The sequence below is a fragment of the Chlamydotis macqueenii genome, chromosome 17 (assembly GCF_036417535.1).
Source record: "Chlamydotis macqueenii isolate bChlMac1 chromosome 17, bChlMac1.mat, whole genome shotgun sequence".
Classification (NCBI taxonomy): Eukaryota; Metazoa; Chordata; class Aves; order Otidiformes; family Otididae; genus Chlamydotis; species Chlamydotis macqueenii.
The window spans coordinates 14,089,962-14,111,071 of NC_141572.1; positions in this window are offsets into that span (position 1 = coordinate 14,089,962).

The following is a 21,110-nucleotide window of genomic DNA, read 5'->3' on the forward strand; positions in this document are numbered from 1 at the left end:
CCTCTCCCCGAGCAGGGCTTGGGGAGTCCCCAGCCCAGCTGCAGCTTTGCTGGGATGGCCACGGGTGAAACGTTTGCTGTGGGCATCGATGGTTTATAGATGGGGAGAGGGAACCTCTGCCTCCTTCCTCCACGCGCAGAATGCACACCCACGCCATGTGCTCGGGGCGGGGGGTTCTTCAGCATCTTTGGCGAGGTGCACGGGGTTTGACCAAATCCAAGCCGCCTTTAAAACCCTGGCAGACATGGCCAAGGGAGTTGGCTTTTAGAAACACACCCCTGTTCCACCAGCCCGTGCGCTCCAGGATGTGTTTGGGGGGGAAAACTCTTTGCTCCCCGCTTTCAGGAACTGTAACAAGTCCTGAGCGGAGATGCGGCAACAGGAAGCCTTCCAGCACAGACACCAACATCAGCTTTTCCCCGAAACCGCCCTCCCTTCCAACAAGACACCCATAAATCCCACCAAAAGCCAGATCGGTGTCTTAAACCTCCCCGCAGCGGGGGTCAGGGTTCAAAACGTGCTGCTGGAAGGATTCTTTTGTAGCGCATCTCATGGCCTTCCATGGTCCAAAGTGGGTTATGAGGGGTTATCTCTCTCTCACACGTAGGCGCGGGCACGCACGCACACACAAAATCCAATAAAAAGATATTAGTCAAAGAGTGTTTGGCTTCTGGCATCCAACTCACTCAAGCTTCATACAGACACCGAAGAAATGAAATCACAGCAGCACACAAACAAGAAGTTCCAGGGGGATGAATTAATGCTTCATCGCTATTACCGGGCGCAGAAGTACCTCTCTGCCTTCCCTCGCGTTTCTTTCTCTCGTACTTCAACATGTGAACCCCTTGCCTTTAGAAGTCCCAGTAGTGTGTTTCCTCCAGTCTGAGCCCTACCACCTTTCTATCAAAATAGAAACTTTTTTTTTAATCATTTGAAGGACGCGTTGGAGGGCTAACACACACCCCCAAAGTTCAAGGACTTCTTGTAAATCCAGAGTCTAATTAAAATTTTTTTTTTAAAAAAAATCTGCTTTAAGGCCTTGCTTCCCAGGCTGACAGGGGCTGGAGCTACTTCTGGGTTATTCAGATGCAAACACTGGTTTGGTACAGAAGAGCCTGAGCCAGCCACTGCCAGCTGTGAGTTTGGGGGCAGATGCTCAGCAGCAGTGTAGCTCCACGACTCCACTGAAATCAGCAGAATCGAGATTGTTAAAGCCAGCTAAAACCAGCCTCTTCTCCACGTTTCATATCATCCGAGTCCCGATTTCCAGCCCATTCCCTTCCAGTAGGATCCAGCCCCTTCCAACCTTTGGATCAATTATTGGGGTAATTACAAATGAGAAAAATCACTTTCATATCAACCTTAAACAGTATATTCAGAGATTATTTTTCTTTCTTTCTATTAAGTGACACATTTCAGAGGACTGTAGGTTAAAGACTCTTTTCAAAAGACCCAAAGCCCTAATCTGAAAGGAAAAGTTATCACCGGAGGACTTCGGGGTGGGTGGTGACAAACACAGGAAAGGGCCCTGCGTCAGCCAGCGCCCTGGGTAAATAGGGATGGGGAGGAGAGCGGAGGGCTTGGAGCAGGCTGACGAGGCTGATAAGGCCAATCTGCAAAGCATTCATTGCAAAAAAAAAAATTAAAAAAAAAAATTAAAAAAAACCACCACACAAAGCAAACCCAAAAGCAGAGAAACAGCTGCTGTTGAGTTCTTAAATTTCTGAAAAAAAGAGCAAGAAGGAAAAAAACCTGCCAAAAATACTCTGCTCCCCACCAGCGAAGCCCGTCGTGTGCCTTCCCACAGGGTGGGTGGGGAGGCTCCAGAACCCCTGGTATCCCCCTGCCCCGGACCCACGCGTGTTTGGGGCACCCCAGGAGAGTAGGGAGCTGTGCAGCCCCTCCATCACATCCCACCCCGGCTCCTTCCAGCACGGATGGAGCAGCAACGCGAGGCAGCCCCAGCTGCAAAGACCAAGGGGAAGGCAAGAACACGGTGGGTTGATCCCAGCCCCCAAATTATTCACAGCCCCAGAAAAAAAAAAAAAAAGAAAAAAGAAAAAAGAAAAAAAAAGAAAAAAAGAAAAAAAAAACAACAAAAACCTTGGGGGATGCGCAAGCGTAGGTGGACACAAAGATGTTGGTATCCACTTCTGAATCAGCACTGTTCGGCCGCGGCCAAACAGCGACCGAGGAGCTCGCCCAGCCCAAACGCGTGAGTCAGCAGCTCCCCCCTCCCCCAAAAAAAGGGAGAAAACCAAAAACTCGAGAGAGGGAGAAGTGTTTTTTTCCCCTCTTTTCTTCCACAAACCAAACAAAAGAAAGACGGCGCTCAGCCTCCCCACCGACTGGGGAGAAGTTTGCGGAAGCTGTGCCAGGAATTCAGATTTATTTCTGGAAGGACTTTAATGGGATATTGAAACGCTGCTGTAATTCAAAGGTATTAAACAGCTTCTCCTGGTTAAACCAGGGTGAACAATCCCTTCCACCAACCGCTTTGCTGTGAGCCGCGGCCAGGAGACCTCGGCAGCTCAACGCGAAGCCCTACCAGCAGGTTTGAACATGCCGGGTCCTGAGTTCACAGCTTTGAATTTTTTTTTTAAACAACAACAAAAAAGCAATTTACAGCTTTTTGGCTACCTCCAGACGCAGCTCAACCTCAGCAATTCACCTACCTCCAGGCTGTAAGAGGCTCCCTGCGGCCAAATCCTGGCTCGCACGCAGCTCCTCAGGCTCCAGGCTCCTGGAAGCAGGGCTGAGCCCACTAACGAGGGGGAACTGGGGCTGAGCAGCTCACCAGTATCACCTGTGAGAGCTTCGTTAGCAGCGGGGACCCCATCCCTGAGTGAGGGCTGATGCTGGCTCTAATAAAGGTGATGGAGACCTTGCTCGCGGTCTAACACATCCCTGATGTTTCCTTGTGAGGTCACCACTGCCACATGGATTTCAGCCCAAATCCCAGCCCTCCCGCTCGGCATCCTGCTCGTTCCAGCCACCTGAGACCCATTTCCACGTGACTCACAAAATTGTGGGATTTTTTTTTGAGGTCTCAACCCTCCCATCAGATTTGGTTGCAATTAGCTGGATTCGTTAGGACAGGGCGGATGGATAAACCAGCTGGATGAACCCTGTTTTCTGAAGAAAGTGGTACCCAAGGTACCCCCAAAAAGAAAATCTGTCCCCTGGACCTTCTCGTATTCTGGTGCTGTAGGGGAAAGGAAGAGCTGGAGGATTTCCACTTCTCTGGTGGGTGATGGTAGCTCCACCAAGGGTGGCATCACCACCCTCAAAACCCAGACCAGTTAGGTCTATGGTTAGGTCCCAGGCAAGGAGAGGTTTCCTGATGGACACATACACCTTCCTGGCCGCACCTCCCAGCCCCACCATCTTGCCCATTTTGCAGAGGGAGGAGGTGAAATATCAGGAAATCCTGGCTCTCCACACCAGGGAAACACTGGAGGGGCCCCAACTGGTTTTAAACACCAGGCTCCTGCTCTCCCTGATGCATCTTCACATGCTTCGGCTCTCGTGAGATGACTTGGTTGGGTCTGGATTAAATAGATTTTTTTTTGTTTTGCCTGCAGCCAGCCGTAGCCGTGCGCGTGCAGGCTTTGTCTAACAAGCTTGCAGATACCCTCGCCTCCACGTCATGCTTTGTGCAGAGCTGGGTGGTCACGGTCATCTCCCTGCCGGCCCAGGGTCACGGCTGTAGGGCTTGTTGCTGCTCTCCAGCTCCATCTGGTCGCGCTTCGGCTCCCAGCCCAGCTCTGGACCCATGGGTGACGGGTTCCACCTTGGCCCCAAAGCAAGTCCCAGCACTGCCATCGCCCTCGGGCTCCACTTTGGCACACGGGACAGTCCCTTCACCATCAAGCCCTTTGGTGACGGAAGTTGGGTTGGGGCTGCCACTCCTCTAGAACCCACCAGTGTCCCCAGGCAAGGCTGTCACGCTCCATGTCAGCTGGGTTGAGTCCCCCCTTGCCCCCCACCGCTAAATACGGGAGAAGAGCCCAGGGCAGACCCACGGCCAAGCACCACGGCTGGTGGAGCAGGACAGACCCAGCCCCATTGCACCCATCCCCAGCCCAGCAATGTTTTCTGCCCTGCTGAAACCAATGCCGAATGGTGGTGGGCCAGGAGGGAGGAGAGGTGCTCAGAAGACACCAGGAAAGCTGGCATCCAAACTGCTCAGATTTTTCTTTCATTTTTAGCAATGTTGTTTTCCCATCCTCATTTGAGGGTTTGGGATTTTTTTTTTTTCGCAGGAAGAGCAGCTGATGGCCTGGAAACAGGCTCCGAGTTAGGAGCGGGAGGCACCCAGCCACGCAGCCCGAGGGAGAGCTTTGAGGCTAAAAACACAGTAAACAGGAAAAACAGCCGAATGGATAAAGAGGCCACCTTGGACCTGTGAAGCACCACCCCATGAAATGCTGGTAAAAATCCACCCCTCTCACCAATCCCCATTTTACATGTGGGGAAACTGAGGCACAGAAGGGGCCAACACGTTGGCAGCCCTGCGGGACCAAATTTTGAAGCAAAAAAAAAAAAAAAAAATTAAAGCACTTCTCTTTTTCCTGACCTGCCCACCGGATAAGAGGCAGGGCTCAGGGTTTTCGCTGCGCAGTGAAAGGATCGTCAGGAATCCCCGGAGAAGGGGAAGGCTGGAGAACGCTCACCCCAAAGCACTGGCCGCAGCCAGAGAAACCCAGCCTGGGACTTGGCAAACCGAAAGCTTCTGTTTGCTGTTTAGACAGAGATGAATTACAGTCAGACACTCAAAAAGAAAGACCAGAAAGAAAAGAAAAGAACAAAAAAAACCCCAGTAAGATCAAGACCAAGCAAGAGAAGAGCTGTTGCAAACCACCCAGCCGCAGCAGGCGGGTCTCTCCCTGCTCCCTGGCTTCATCAAAACCTCCCAGCCCCAAACTGGTCCCCAGCAGAGACGGCACTGGAGCACGCCATGGGGCCACGAGCCCTTCGCCGGGGGAGGCTGGCTTCTCATCTCGGGGTGAAATGAGGGAAGTTTGGGAAGTTTGGGAACAAATTGATGGAGGAGGAGGGGAGGGATGTGACGTTAGCAGAGGCTGCGATGGCACCGGGTAGCAGTGGCCGGGCTCTCCGTACAGCCTCCCTGTGACCAAGGTCCCCAGTCCCATCCCCAAATGTCCCTCCCACCACCAATGTCACCCCTCGGGGCTCAGCGGCTGGAACTCCTGTTTTTTTGGGGAGCAAGGAGTCACACTGGTGCTCCTTGGAGCCCTGCATCGGGAGCACAAGGAGATGTTTGCGTTAGAAACAGGTTGTCTCATGGTTCTGTGGGGCGCGTTTTTCCTAGGCGAGGAGATGTTCAACGCACTGCCGGGCTGGGAACACGCCTTTGGTGCCCTGGGTGAGCAGTTGTCCCCACACTGCTTCCACCCAGTGAACGGTCTCTGAGCCAGCGCTCACCTTTGCCATGGGTTTTCACCTAAAAAACCCTGCTGTTTCCAAACCACCGGCTTTCTAGGGGAGGTTTGCTCCTCACTAGCCCCGCAGCCTGCTTCCCCTTCCCTCTCCGGCATCCTGCTGGTTCGTAAAGAAGTCTCGCTCTCACCTTCTTTGAATTTTGGAGCGCTATCACAACCTCGAATGTGTTTTTCTCGCTCTCGGGGTCCCATCAACCCCCCGCAGAGGAGGACAGGGCAGCCCGTTGCCCCGAGCTGCACTCACGGGGCGCAGAACTGAGCTGCGATAACCAGACGCCTCTGAGAGCTCCTCAAATCTTCGACACGATCGAGATGGACAGAGCCTGAGGCAGCCTTCCCCCTTCCCTTATTTTTTTCTTCCCCCCGACCTTTTATTCCCAGTGGCCAAGAACATTTAGTCTGGCCGGGAAAAGGAAATCTCATTACAGAATTACAGTTCATTTAGCAGGTCCCACTGGAAGCCCTGCAATAACCACTGGCTTCCTAACAGGATTAGCCAGTGTCTGAACCTCCCGATCTCACTGCAGTCGTCTCCACTCCCCACAACAGGCTCGAGGACCCCAGAAAACCCCGAGCGGCCACAGAAACCCAAGGTGCAGGTGGCCACGTGTTGGTTCTCCTGAGGGGACTGGAGATACCAACTTCAGAAACACAAGCAAGACACTGAAGTAGTGCAAGTTCTGCTGCGGCGTTAAGTAGGACAAACCCTGTCTGCTGCACCTGGACCAGTACGGAGACGCTCATCTAAGTCAGTTGAGGGTCCTCCTGACATCAGTCTTGGAGTCTACATGAACGTGAAGGTTTTTGGTTGGCATCACACTGTATGGCAATGGGTTTTCTGGGATCAGCTCTCTATCGTTAAGAGGGTAGAAGAGCTTAGGAAAAAGTAATTCAGAGTAGGAGAAGATCAAGAAAGAAGCCAAATTATATGGGGCCACCAGAGCAGTCAATGCCAGGTTTTGCCTTCAGTGATGCTGAAACCTGCCTTGCAAAATAATTCTGCCTACCACAACCAACAAAGATGACGGGAGCTGTCTCAGCAGCATCCCTCCAGGTGTTACCTCGGAAAGGAAGACTCCAAAACACGGGCAGGATTTGCCTGGCTTGTCTTCCCTTAGAGCAAGGGGAGGCGACTTTGGTTCAACCAAAAGCAAGAAGCTGGAAACGTGGTTAATCGAGTTTGCCAAGATGGTGCTCTCACCACTACCTCACTCCATCACACATCTGCTTCAGGGAGCTTTTGCTGTGGCAGAGTCCACCCCAACCCACCACAGGGTGTAGGACTGCAGATGTCCAGGTCCCCTCTGGTCTCCTGGGACCATAGCCCGCTATGGTCCTTCTCCAGTGAGAAATGGGAGCCCTGGAAGTTGTTGGAGCCCACCACAGCCCCACCTCCAAACATGTCACCCCTCTCTGCCAACACAAGGAGCCCAGAGTGTTGGCTCCCAACTTGGAGACTCCAAACAAGCTGGGATGGCTGAGAAATATCATTACCACAGGAGGAAATAAAAGGCCAAGTAGGGTCGTTTTTTTCAAGACAGAGCACTGCATCCCTGTCCCCGCAGCTCCCACGCTGTTCCACCTCCATCAGCTGATATTTCCGTCATTAGCAAGACTTTTATCTGGAGGTAAAGGGATGCAATGGCCTTCACACCACTGCTAATGAAGCTGCGTGGGCAGGGGTTAAGTGCTCGGGGTCAGCTCGGCGCTCAGATCGCAGCGGCAAGGGGGGGATTTGCGCTCACAGGGCGAGAGGGCTGCTCCCACAATGGCAGTGGAGACCTCATGGGTTTTGTACAACCAGCTCGGGGGGCAAAGCACGGGGTGAAGACAGAAGCTGTGGGAAGAGGGGAGGGAGGGATGATGCAGTGCCGAGAGCAGGAAAAGTTTTGCTCGTGCACGCAGCGTGTAATTCACTTTGCAGCATCTCGCTGAAGACAAGAATTCAGGAAGAGGGTGAAAAGGACGAGGCGTTTGTGCGGCTAAGGAGAACGCACGGGCTGTGGTCATCCCTGCTGGTGAGAGCACCCCAGGAGGGATGTGAACCCCCACTACCAGCCTTCCACCGGCCTCAGATCACTGGGAACACGAGTGGATCCTCCCTGGGGAGGATGGACAACCTCTGCTCGGCAGTCCATCCGCCCTGGGTACCGGCAGCGAGGCGCAGAGGATGGGCAGGGGCAGGAACCACCTGAGCCTCGTGGGAGCACCAGGGAAGGATGCTCTGGCTCCCTCAGTGCAGAAATTGCCTTTGTGCCAATTGTGGCTTTGGGGAGGATTTTTTAGCCCCTTTTGGCTGCAGACTGCGCTGAGACAGAGGCGTGAGTGCCCTGCTTTCCTCTGGCCTTTCTCCACAGCACCATCAGCCATCCCAGCATCGCTCCCTGTCACTGCTGTGCAGAGCAGAAACGTTACTTGGAGAGCCGGGAGTGGACAAAGCTGCCCTTCTGGCGTAGCCACGTACGACATCCAAGAGCATCAGCCACCGCAGAGGAGGGGATACGGGGCTTGACCCTTGGTAGCAAGTCTTGATACAACCACCCACTGCACACTGCGCAAAGCGGCTGTGCAGCCCCCGCCCCCCCCCCCCCCCTTCTCTGTTTTCTCTGGCTTCTTGTTTGTTTGTTTGGCCATCCAAGCATTTATCAGCAGCAACAGGGTCTGGCAACCCAAAACTTTCCCTAGGGAAGAAGTTCTGGCATCCAGCGGGCCAAGTCAGGAGACTCTGGAAAGTTGCTGGGAGCCTGTCTCATCTCACGTCTTGACATATCACCGCTGTCCATTTCCCTTCCCAAGGAAATCTGATTTGTTCCAAAGTTTATAGTTTCAGTGACCTAATCCCAGCATAGTTGTTCCTGTTTCCCTTTAATTTACTGCCACAGCTTGAATTAATTGATGTATTGCAGAGGGCTTGAGCCAAGCTAATTGTTTTAGAAGAAGAAAAAAAGAAGAAAGAGAGGGAGATGTGAGGTCCCTTAGTGGATTACGAAGGTATTTGAATGGGGAACCAGCAGCCACCAGAAAACAGCAGTAGCTCCCAACAAAAGGAACCATCCAGATAATCTAGGGAACTGCTCAGCTTGCCTGGAGCGAATCCTCCTGGAAGCTGTGTCCACCCATGATGGACAAGAAAGTCACTGGGAGCTGCCAGCAGAGATTTAGCATGCGTAAATAATGGCCAACGGAGCTGATCACCTTCCAGAGTGAGATGATCGGCTCTGTGGAGCAGGGCAGAGCAGTGTCGGCTGTATAACTTCACTTCAGCGAGGCTTTTGACAGAGTCTCCTGCAGTATCCTCCTGGCCAAACTGTGGATAAGTAGATAAACTGGGGACAGGGTGCACGATGGGCTGCAGAAACAGCCCAACAGGAGCTCAGGGAATTCAAAGGCAAACACCAAGTCCTGCCTCTGGAATAGGATAACTCCCAGTAACAGGGCCGCGTGGGTCCAAATGGCTAGAAAGCAGCTTTGGAGAAAAGGATCTGGAGATCCTGGTGGACAAGAAGAACAGTGGTCCATCTTAGCCAAAGCCAGCTGCTTCCCAGTCTGTATTATTTCCCTCTATTTGGTGCTTGCGGGTCTGAGTGGTGTCCAGTTCTGGGCTTGCCAGGATAAGACAGACATGGACACACTGGAGGAGGTCCAGTGGAGACCACCAACCCGACCAAGAACCAGAGCAGGAACACACAATGCACAAGGGGAGGCTGCAGGAGTTGGGCTCTTTCTCCCAAAGAAGAGGAAGGGAAGAAGAAACCTGATGTTTGTCTGCAACCTCTTAAGTGTGAGGTGGGGAGAAGACAGCTGGAGGTCACCAGAGGCAGGATGAGATGCCACAGCACAAGTAGGAACATGAGAAATTCTGACTTGCTATTCGCTGGGGTGAAATATTCCCCACGAAGGTGGTCAAGCGCATGGGTTTATCATCCTTGGAGCTATTTGAAACTTTGCTGGGTTGTGGCCCTGAGCAAGTACGCCCATGGTGCAGGAAGAGGAGGCAGGGTGCAAGGCAGAGCTCAGAGACGGCTCATACAAGCTGCGTTTGGAGACCTCATGCTCAGCTTTGCTCGTTGGTTTTGAGCAGAAGCCAACAGAGGAGGAAGAGGCGTCACCCCCAGGAGCTCCACCTGATGGGACCACACAGCATTTCCGGTACCCGGTGCCCCGTGGTGATCTGGGCAGACGTGAGCCCCAGGTCCAATCCCATGGGAACACGCAGCGAGGGAGGAAGTGGGGGGTCTGCTCTGCCCTCCCTCATCTCCCTGTCCCACATCCCCACCCTTTCTCCTCCATCTCCCCTGGGAGACACGAGGCCCAAAGTCAAACCCCTGTGCCAGGTTGAACGGAGCCCTTTTTTGCTCCCGGCAAAGATGCGTTCCAGAGATGGGGATGCACAGAGGGGCACGCTGGCGGACTCCAGCTCCCACACGTCCCTGACATCCCCTGAACCACAGCACGTTCCTATTAAACTATTAAAGTTTTCCAGACAAGAATCTTTCTCCGTGTTGTTTTCCTGGCCAAAAGCTCCCCGTTTTCAATAAATCAGCCCAGGCTCTTTCAGCATGGCTCTCACAGAGAGGTTGATTTATTCGGGAGCAACACGGGGAGTTTCCAGATTAACACTAATTGCTCTCCCAAATTACTTAATAGTTTAAATTGCTGTCCTCTCTTTGGAAATCATCTCAGACAGTTCAATAAAAAAAAACTATCGGCGGAGAGACAACTGCAAATTGATAAAGTCTTTGAGACAAGGCTAATATCATTGCTGTCTGGCAAATTTATTCATCTGAAGCAACGCGAGGAGGATAAACACCCTCGCTTGGCGAGGAAGACACCGCCTGCTACTGAGTTGCTCAATTTTCTCTTCCAGAGATGCTCTTATTACTTGGAGAGAGCCGCAACGCTGCTGAAACGACGCAGCCGCCCGCAAATAAATAGCACCAGCCTTTCCCTTGCAGAGAAAAAAACAAAATTTAAAAAAATACAATAGTAATAATAATAATGCTTGTGCATCATGGGAGGCTGGGGCTGGTGCTCCCCTCCGGAGGGACTGCCAGGCGCCGGCGCGGACACAGGAGCTGGCTGGCAACCGCCGAGCTCCCGTGGGGTTGAAATTGTCACCCAGGAGGGGAGGGGAAAACTTGTTTCATTTTGGCCATTTCCCAATTTCCCAGCCCCTCCGGGGGCAGGAGATGCGAGGTGGAAGGCGAAGGGGAGGCCAGGGCAGGGCTGCGGGGTACGCATGCAGGAGAGCCAGATGCGTGCGCGGGGGCTCAGCATCCTCCCGCTGAGGGGTAAGGGGTGGACCAGTGGTGACGCAACAGTGGCAAGGGGGCTTCAAACAGCCTAAAGGTGCAGGAGCAAGAGAGTGGGTGCAAAGGAAGCACCAGGTTGGTTTTGGGGGGATGCTGCCCAGGAGAGACATTGCCAGTGCACTGGGAGCATCCTCTCTCCTGTAGGGTATTTTGGGGCTCACTGGGAGCATCCTCTCTCCCATAGGATATTTTTGGGTCACTGTGCAGCCTGGGAAGACAGGTACCCAGGGTCAGGGAGGACCTCAGCATCAGCATGGCAGTGGCCAGGGCCACCATCCCCACTTGCTGACAGCACCCCGGGACCCCGCACACCTCTGCCCCTCCCCATGGGACACTGTGACCTGCACTTCCTGGGGCTGAGCGAATTGCCCATTTCCTCTGGTTTTAAAAACCATTTCTGGAAGGTTTGGACAGATAACGGTGGGGGAACGGAGTCTTTGCTTACGCCGGCTGAAGGGCAGTGGCTCAGACCCTTTTGCCTGTAACACAAACCCCACCCAGGCTGGGTCCCCTCTGGGGGCACAGGGCATCCCATCGAAAACCACAGCGGAAAGCTTGGTGGGTTGTGGATGGGGCTAAGATGCAAAAGAAAAGGCAAAACAACTCCATCTCCTTCCCCAGAGAGCGGCACGGGAGCGAGGGGGTTACCGGGTGCCACTGCCCAGAGCGGTGCCAGGAGCCACGGGGATTCGAGAGAAAGCCCAGCCCGATGGCTGCCATCTGCTCCTGGCACCTCGTGCTGCCACCGCTGGAGCCCGAGAGCACGCGAGCGCGTGGAGAAAGCAAACAGCAGCCAGCCAGCCCGCCCTTCTCCTCCTCCTCCCCGCCTCAGCCGGCCGAAGCGGCAGCAAGAAACGGTGGCAAGGTCTGCTCCGGCCAAGCTGCCAAAGGTGTTTTTGGGGGGTTTAAAGGGCTGCAAAATGCTGCCTGTGACAGCAGGGTGACACATGCCCTTGTCCCTCTTGGGATGGCCAGTAGCAGCCAGGCCGGGGAGGCAGCAGGAGGGACCCCAAGGGTGCACCAACAGCATCGGTTCTCTGCAGAGACACCCACGCAAGACACACGGAAGTTCCTGGGGCCGCCACCGAGGGTGGGACACGGCGGCGGACCCCGTGCTAAAGGGCAATGGCTCGGCGACCCGCAGGGCAGCGGCTTTGATGCCCCACGGGCTGTGGGTGGCAGCGGCACGGAGATCCATCCCTGTCCCTTCGGGAAGGCGTCCAAGGGAGCCGGCTTGGCGAAGCAGCCAATTAAAGCAAGAAACGGGCAAACGGCGAGTGCCGGCACGCGGCCTCAGCTGCCACGGCCGGGTGGCCTCCGAGCAGGGGGGGAGAGCGGCCAAGTTTCCTGACCCCCAACCCAACCCCCCCGTGGCGCTTGTTGAAAGAAAAACCCTTTAAAAAAAAAAGAAAAAGGAAAAAAGTCTTATTAATCATTCAGCCTCTGTTTGTTTTCTGCACTCCGCTAAGCTCAAACAAGCAAAACAGATTAGCTGGGCTCGTTTGTTTCCTACTTAATTACACCTCTTCGGTGCTGATGTAATATCTCAAGATTTGGGTTGCTAAGGCTGAAAATCCACCTGCCCCCCTCCCACACCCACCTTGGCTTTTCATTCTCATGGTGAAAAAGCCCAGATGGGTTTTAAAAAAAAAAAAAAAAATCCACCACCAAATAAAAACCCCACCCCTCTAATTATTGAGGAATTCAACGCTCTGAATTCAGAAGCTGCCAGCGAGTGCTCAGGTTGTCAGAAGCAGATGGACGGCGGCTCCAGCTTTTGATCGCAGTCTCTGAACCCCTCCCCAAAAAAAAAAAAAAAAAAAAAACAAGAAGAGAGAGGGGGAGGGACCCCACATCTGCAGCCGCACACAGCCCCGGATAACTTTAGTCATATCCCCCCCTCCCCCAATAACACCACCCAAGATTGCTTCGGCATCAATAGGGCTTCCCAGGAAGCCGGAGCAGCTGTGTGCCGACGCAGTTTGCAGGATGAAGTCCTTGCTGGAGAAGGAGCGCTCGCCTCCCTCCCAGAAGCTGCCTCCTCTCCCCTCCAGCTGCTCTTCTTCCTCCCTTCCCCAGACCCCCACAGCCACCCCACATCAAAAACTTGCCGTGATTGACCAAGGTGAAGCAGGTCCTGCCAGCCTGTGGCACATAGGAGAAGTTAAATGTCCCAAAAAGAGCAGCAAAATGCACATGGAAGGGATTTTTACAGCTTCCAGCACCTAAACTGGTCCTGCAGACCGCAGCCCATCAACTGGGAGGGAGCTGCCAGCCTCCTGCTCCGGCCCAAAGGATGCCAACAGCGGCACCGGCCCCCAGCCAAATTTGCACCCAAGGGGTGTAGCAAGTGAAGCACCCCGAGGGTCAGAGACAAGATGTGGTCCCCCTGCGATTCCCAGGATAAGGGATCAGCAGGGAACAGGGAGATGGGGGACAGCCAACCCCCACGATCCCATCCCAAATAAACCGCCACGCTCCCATGCCTGGAAACCTCCCAGTTGAGTGGGACCCAAAGATATTCACATCCCCTCTGCCACACAGAGCCACCCTGAAGCCAGCCCCCCCCCAAAATGCCCCTGCCACCCTCAGCCTTACTTGTGTCCGGAGAGAGCCGGCCATCGGGCATGGCGCCCTGCTCGCCCCCGCCGCAGATGCCGCTTGGCCGAGGCCCCGCTCCCCCCTGCTCGCAGGATTTCAGCCCCGAAAGAAAGAGCGAACAAAAGGCACACGCCGACTCCATCGCTCCGGAGCCATGGGAGAAGCGAGGGGCCGGCCGGAGCAGCGAGGAGAGAGGCGCCGGAGAAAGGGTTTTGCTGGCGGCAGAGCAGCGGGAGGGCAGCGTGCGCGGCTGCGTGGCCCCCGCCAGCTTTCCCACGGTGGCATTCATCCTCGCCAGGGCCCAGCAGTGTCCCCATCCCCTTCCCAGGCCATGCCCAGCACCAGCGTGTCTCTCCCAGTATCTGCTTTGCTCGGGGCATCCCCTTGGACTCCCCAGGGTTGGGATGGGGGGAAGTTTCTCATGGATTTGGGGGTGACCAAAACACCCACAGGACACCTGGCACCAGCGCAGCCGCAGAGCCCCCGCCAGCGGCCAGCGGCTGACGGAGGCATTGGGTTATTCAATAACTTTTAACCTCCCCGGGTGGAAGCTGCTCCGCACCTGCCCAATCGCACGAGCTGGGGGTTTTGGGCCGATTTTCAGGCATTCAGCGGGTGGGGGTCCATCCCTCCCTTGAACCGAGTGGTGGAGTTAGGAGGAGGGAGGGCAAGGGTGAGAGAAAGTTGGGGGTTTGTTGTGGTTTTTTTTTTGTTTGGTTTTTTTTTTAAAAAAAAAAAAAAACAACACCCCCAGAAGAGCAGGCAAGGAGCTCTCGCCCTTGACGCAGCGGTGGGGTTTTGTTTGAACTTCACCTCCCCGGCTCGATCAGGAGATAACGGGTCTTTCCGGGACTCTTGAAGGGTTTCACATTGATTTTTCTCAGCTATAAAGCGAGGGAGAGCAGAAAGGCACACACAGGCTCCTCGGCACAACTTCAGCCCTTGCCTGCCGCAAAGTCAAGCGGGCCCAGAAAATTAGGATGCATCCAAGGGCTGTGGAGTTAATTAAACTCGTGCTTTGAGATTAAATCATCACCAGGGACCCTGTTGTCTCCTGTCCCCTCCAATCGCCCCGTCCAGCGTCCACTCAGCAATGGGGGAGCTGCACCTCAGTCCAGCATCAGCACTGCCGTGGACATGGTTCTCCTGCCCAGAAACCTCAGCCCAACCCCAAAGAAGCCACATTTTGTAAAATAAAAATAGTTTTCCAAAGTGGCATCCTGCCCTGATCACTGCCAGCATCCATCGGTCAGGTCCCTGCCGCACTTCGAGTGAGCCCTTCCCATCCCAAGGCGACTGGGATGCTGCTCACAAGAGCAGGAGCGTGGTCCCCTGTGCTCTCCAGTCCCTCACCATTATCCCACAAAACCCCACTTTTACCCAGCCACCAGTACTTTAACCCTACATTTTCCTCTTCCAAAGCCTGAGTCGGTCCCCACTGCTCTGCGCCGGGGCCGTTGTACCAACCATTCTCCATCGAGAAGACTTTTGAGCAGCCACCCCACAGCAGGGGCATCGGAGCAATTGAGCGTTTCTGCCTTTCAACCCCCAGTGGCAGCTTCCCAGCGAGGAAGGAGCAGGGATCCATCCCTGCCCATCGCCCGTGGAAGCAAGGAGGAGGCAGGTGAAAATGGTGCTGCGCAACAATTTACGGGGAATTTTTTATAATTGGCTACAGAAGGGGCTTGGTCATCTTTAGCAGCACTGGGGCAGCTCCGGAGGGATGTCCCATGGCCGCTGCCAGATGGGAACAGGGAGTCCTGCTGGGGCAATTCCTATTTTATCAGCTTCCCAAGAGTTCCGGGGCAACCCCATTGCATTCCGCACCTTATTTCCCCAGGCAAAAGCATTCTGAGCCTCCGCAACGGTTTCCATCTGCCCCTTTAGGAGCTGAGCATGACCTTCCCAGCCTCCAAATTCTCCCCACACGCCTCCCCGCAGCGCGGCCCCATCCAGCATCTCCCCGAGCCCCAATGCCAGCCCTGGCACGCACGGACCCAGCACGGGGTCTCAACCCACCAGTACAGCCCGGATCTCGCTCACCACTGGGGTCCGGGACAGCCACAGCGTTGATCCCCTGGGAAAACAAAAACCCAGTCCCACGGGTGCTCCCCAGGAGGCCGTGGCCGAGCCCTCGCCTGCACCCAGGGGTGCAGCACCCTCTCCTGCCAGGTGCATTGTATTTAAGGTGTGGGAAAAAGCGCTGATAATGGGACAATCCATTTTTCCTCCCACACCTGAGGCAGGTTTGCTCCCAGCCAAGCCCAGGGGCAGAACCTTGGGAGGGAAAACCACCCAGAGGGTTTTCCCAAGGGATCCCCACTGCAGAAGCCTTCCCCATCCCAGCACGGTGGGGTTTTCGGGACCCTGGGTAGGGAGCAGGCACCGGTCACCGCGTGGTGAGATGCTATGGGTTGACCTGAGCAGCAAACCTGCGCAGGGGTTAAACGAGGACCCCTCCCCACCCAGGATGCTAGGAAAGGAGCACGCAGCTGGAAATAAGAGAATATTAGCTCAATCCCAAAAAAAAGAAAGCAGCGGGGCCAGGCTGAGGAAGGAGCTGTTGCTCCAGGGGCGACTTCACCACGCACACAGTCACACAGCGTCATCGCCCGTCGGATTTGCAGGCCTGAAAATAGCCACCAGAGAGTGAAACCCAAGCCGGGGCTCAGCCGCCACGGTGGCACCGCTCTAATCTCAGCATCCATGAGCTTGGGGTGACCATCCCCTCCCGCATCCCCCCAGTCACAGGGTAACAGCCAAGGTCACGAGAGCCTGTTGGTGCAACGTGAGCCCGACGGTGCCAACAGACAGAGGGACAGCCGGTCCCCAATCTTGGGGCATCCCCGAACACCTGTGGCCACAGCAGCCAGCAAACCACATGCTGCAAAAGCCCCAGAGAGAAATAGGTGTTTACGGAGCATGATTTTCCAAGAGACCTTCACCAGTCCCGCTGGGAGCTTCCAGAGCTGCTGCACAACTGGGCGCAGTCATGGTAGGACCGGACCAGAAGGCATCATGTCTCTTTGCCCCACGGAAGATCCCAGGAAATCCCAGCTAGCGTGGGTTATCCCTGCAGATGGAGGGGAGAGCCTGGGAGGGATTCCTGCCCTGGTCACGTGTCCCCTCTGCAGCATCCCAGTGTTCCCAAAAAGCATTCCCTGGTACCAGTCGGCTTACTGGGCTGTTTCTCTGCACCAGCTGGAAACGGGGACATGGACCCCATGGGTACCAGCAAGAACCCCTACCCCACGACTGTCCCAGGGATGGGGGGCACAGAGCCTTCCTCACGCCCTCCAGAGACCCACAGCGATGCCCAGCATGCCGACATGCCCAAAAAGGGCAGCCCAGGCACAAACCCTGAGCTTCCAGGTTTGTTTTCCAAGGGGACCTTTAGCACCATAGTCCCATCTCCACGCCACAGGGACCTCACAGCTCCCACCAGTGAGGCCATGCCCTGACCCCCGCCCCACTCCGGACATGGAAAACCACCCAATCCTGACAAAACGAGGAATAAATAAATAAATAGCTGCAAGGCACAGGGAGAAGCCTTCAGCCCATTTTTCTACCTGATGCTGCCAGGACACGTCGTGGCTCTTTAAGCCGTGGAGGAGGCTGCGGGTGCAAAGTCTAGGGCAAAAAAGCTGGGAACTGGGGAATCGCTCCTCCTTCCTGGGGCTGCTGGGAGGAAAGGGTCCTGCGCTGGGAAGCGAGCGGGAGCTCACGGGATGTCTCCAGGCACAGGGCAAGGCAGCCGGGGTTCAGGTTTCTATCCCAGAGGGCAGCATAAAAATAGAGGTGAGGAAAGGGAATCTGCTGAGCAATGGGACAGCAGGACCACGGGGACGGTGCCCAGGGCAGCCCCTTTCCCAGCAGTTGGGCAGGGGTGGAAAACACTGGGAGGAAGCCAGGCAGCTCCCTTTTCTGCCCTGGCTGGCATTAATCCTGCTAACGAGCCGGGTCTTTCTGCAAAGTGGGATCAGCTCTGCTGCAACTCAGGGCAACAAAGGATGGGTGGCCACCACAGAAGCAGCTAATTAGTCCTTGCGTTGTCAGCTGCCTGCCTAGGGCTCCCCACACCCCCATGATGCTCTCCAGTTTATCCCTGGTGGAGCAGGCTTCAGTTGTCCCAAAGTGTCCTGCTTCTGGGGCAGGACGGCCCTTGACGAGCTAATTAAGCCCTAACGAAGGGCTGGAGCTGTGCGTTATCCCCCATGCCCACATAAGCATCACCCAGGCAGGACCCTGGCCCTGAGTTGCTGAGGCTCCTGAGAAAACCCAGGTGAGCCCAGGGAGGACACATAAATTATTACAGCCAAACAATGCCCGCCTCGGGTGCTGCCATAACCCCAGCTGTGCCAGGGCCATGCCCGTCCCAGCAGGACCGGCACTGGCGGGATGGTCCGGGCCTGGATCAGCGATGCAGGACCCTGGCTCGCCCCATCCTGGCTCTGGCTGCGTTGCGTGAACCCTCAGCGGTTTCCCTGCCTTGGGGGCTGCAGCTGGTTCTCACCCTCAGGGCTCAGCTCCCTGCCAGCCTTTTTTTTTTTTCCCCTCTCCTGTTTCTGCTGATACAGAGTGGAAAGGAGGAACCCAAACCCTTGGAGCCATCCCCGCAGCGGCAACCCTGAGGAGAAAGACTTGGGGGTGCTGGTGGATGAGAGCCTCAACGTGAGCCAGGAATGGGTGCTCACAGCCCAGAAACCAACCGCACCCTGGGCTGCATCCCCAGCAGTGTGAGCAGCAGGGCGAGGGAGGGGATTCTGCCCCTCTGCTCCGCTCCGGTGAGACCCCCCTGCAGCACTGCGTCCAGCTCTGGAGCCCCCAACATCAGAAGGACGTGGAGCTGTTGGAGAGGGTCCAGAGGAGGCCACGCAGATGCTGAGAGGGCTGGAGCAGCTCTGCTGTGAGGCCGGGCTGAGAGAGCTGGGGCTGTTCAGCCTGGAGAAGAGGAGGCTCCAGGGAGACCTGAGAGCGGCTCCCAGTGCCCAAAGGGGGCTGCAGGAAAGATGGGGAGAGACTCTTCAGCAGGGCCTGGTGTGACAGGACAAGGGGTAATGGTCTCAAAATAGAGGGAGGTAGGTTTAGATTGGATATTAGGTAAAATTTTTTTACACTGATGGTTGTAGAACACTGGCCCAGGTTGCCCAGAGAGGCGGTGGATGCCCCATCCCTGGAAACATTCCAGGCCAGGCTGGACGGGGCTCTGAGCAACCTGATCCGGTTGGAGATGTCCCTGCTCCTGGCAGGGTGGTTGGACTGGATGGGCTTTGAAGGTCCCTTCCAAGCCAAACCATTCTGTGATTCTATGATGTCTGAAGCCACCCTCCCTGGTGAAAACGCAGATGCTCTTTGCTCTCCTCCTCCATTGACGTAGCTGACCTCAAAGCGGTTGCTAGCCCAAGGCAAGCCGCCCCATTTGACAACAGTACCCTCTCACACCAGCCGGACTGGCTGCACCCCCGTTGCCCCAATGCCACCAGCACCCAAGACCGAGCGATGGCCGCCCTGAGCCCCGACCCGTGGTCCTGCCACGTCGCTGTGGGCTCGCCCGGGAGCAGCAGCAGGAGGGCTGGAGGCAGCATCCTGGGGGGTTCACTCCTCTTTCACTCCCTGCATTTATTCTTCGCCTGTGAACTATTAACAGCTCGTGATTCATCAACAGCAAGAAGGAGATTACGGACACGTGCGCGTATTCATGTGGCTCTCCGATACACACGCGCGCGTATCTATGCAGATGTGTATTCAGAGGCGCCTCCAATCCGCCAACGCCGCTGTTAAGGCTGTTTTGGGGATACATTGCACATTTATCGCTGTCCTGGTGCTGGCATCTCATTAGCCACGAGGCGGGAGCGAGCTCAGCATCCCCGCGCTGGGCTCAGCGGGGGCTCGGCGCTCCTGCCGGTGTTTCAATTAGCGGCTCTGTCCCTGGAGCACTGGAGCCACCAGGGCCCTGGCTGCCCAGTTATACACCAGTGCTGACCAGTTATGGTCCAGACTGGTGGGAGTCCTCCAGATTTACGCCTGGGGAACCACCAGCAGGGTTTAACCTCCTGTTTATGGCGTATATGGGATGGTGACACTGAGATGCAGCCACCAAGGGAGCCTGGCGTGGTGACAGCATCAAGTGGTGGCTCTTTACCCCCAAATCCTGTTTCTTGCTCCACTGGGACATCCACACCTGATCACAGCAGCCCCCTTCCACCCGGCCTCACCTTCCCCATCCTTCCCAGGAAAATCCCCCGGCCGGCCCCATTGCCGCTCCCCACCCCGGATGCGCCTGGTCTAATTGGTTACCGGCTCCTGCAGGCTGTGAAAGATGAAAAGCCCTCGACAGGAGGAGTGTTGAGCGTTCATGGTTTATTAATGGGGAGCCATCATTATTTTACCTTTCAAGCACTCGGGCAATCGTGAGGAGGGAAGGAGAGGGGGAAGCAATGCAAACCCTCCGTGATTTTCTTCTCCATCTCCCACCAACGGCGTGGGACCAACCCCGCAAGCGAATGCCACTGCTTTCCGACGGGCTGTTTTGCAGATTTATAGTGCCCTCCCCTCCCCAATAAAACAGCATGGTAAATCAGCAAACAAAGCAGCAGATGCAAAGAGCCTCCAGTGCTCCATCCCCAGGCTCAGCCATCGCCATCCCCGCAGGGGTCTGGCTTGGGAGAAGCATCCTCTCTGGCACGCACCCCACGCCAGCCCCGGCAGAGCCAAGCAGAAATCTATCCGCTGCTTGCCCCATCATTTGCCCAGCTCCCACGTTTTCAGCTGCCGTGGCTCCCATCCAACATTTGCCACAAATTATCGTCCCCAAAGGGCTGGGAGAGAGGAAAAGAGGGGTTTGGCAGCGATGCCCCCTCCGAGCATCGCTGGGCCAGAGCTTAGCGCTGAGATGCTCCCGGGGGTCTGACGAACGAGAGCGGTCCAGACCCCGCCACGGACAAACCCTCCCACCCCATCACCGGGCTGCGATGCCGCAAGGAGAGGGCAGGGAGCGGGTGGTGGCACAGGGGCACGGAGCAGCACAGGGGCGCAATGGTTTTCCAAGGTGGTTTGTTGTTTTTTTTTTTTATTGGCATAAATAATTCATACACTGTCACCTCACCAAACACTGCACGAGAAACCACGGGAACAAATGGCTATCCATTTCTGCAGGTCACAGAGAGTCGCACTCAGTCAGACAGCTGAAATTATAAATACTTTCTTCAAGTGTAGAAAACGTTATAAATGTTACTGTACAAATTTACATCAGGGAGATCCATCGTGCCTTTCTCAGTGATTTTTTTTGTTGGTGGTGGTTTGTGAGTGATTTTTTTTTTTTTTTTGCACCAGAATCAACTGTTCTTTTCCAGTGACAAGAGTTTTGCAACATCGACAACAAAATATATATATATATATATATATATTTATGTATATATTTATAAAAAGAAAAAGGAAAGAGGAGAAGGGAAATGAAAGTCAGCTCATTCTGCAACGGTCAGAACTAACACAGAGAAAACAAAGCAGGCCGTCGAGTTCAGTTGGAAACTGTACAAGATTTAGAGCTTGTTATATATGTATATATCTATATACATACATATAGAGATATGTATATATATTTATATATACTTTATGTACAAGAAAATGTAACAGTGTACTTCACAGGGACTGGAAATTAAAGAAGGCTTTTGCAGCTGACCAAGCTTCCTGAAGAATCACTATTTGCAAAAAAAAAACCACCCGAAATAAATTA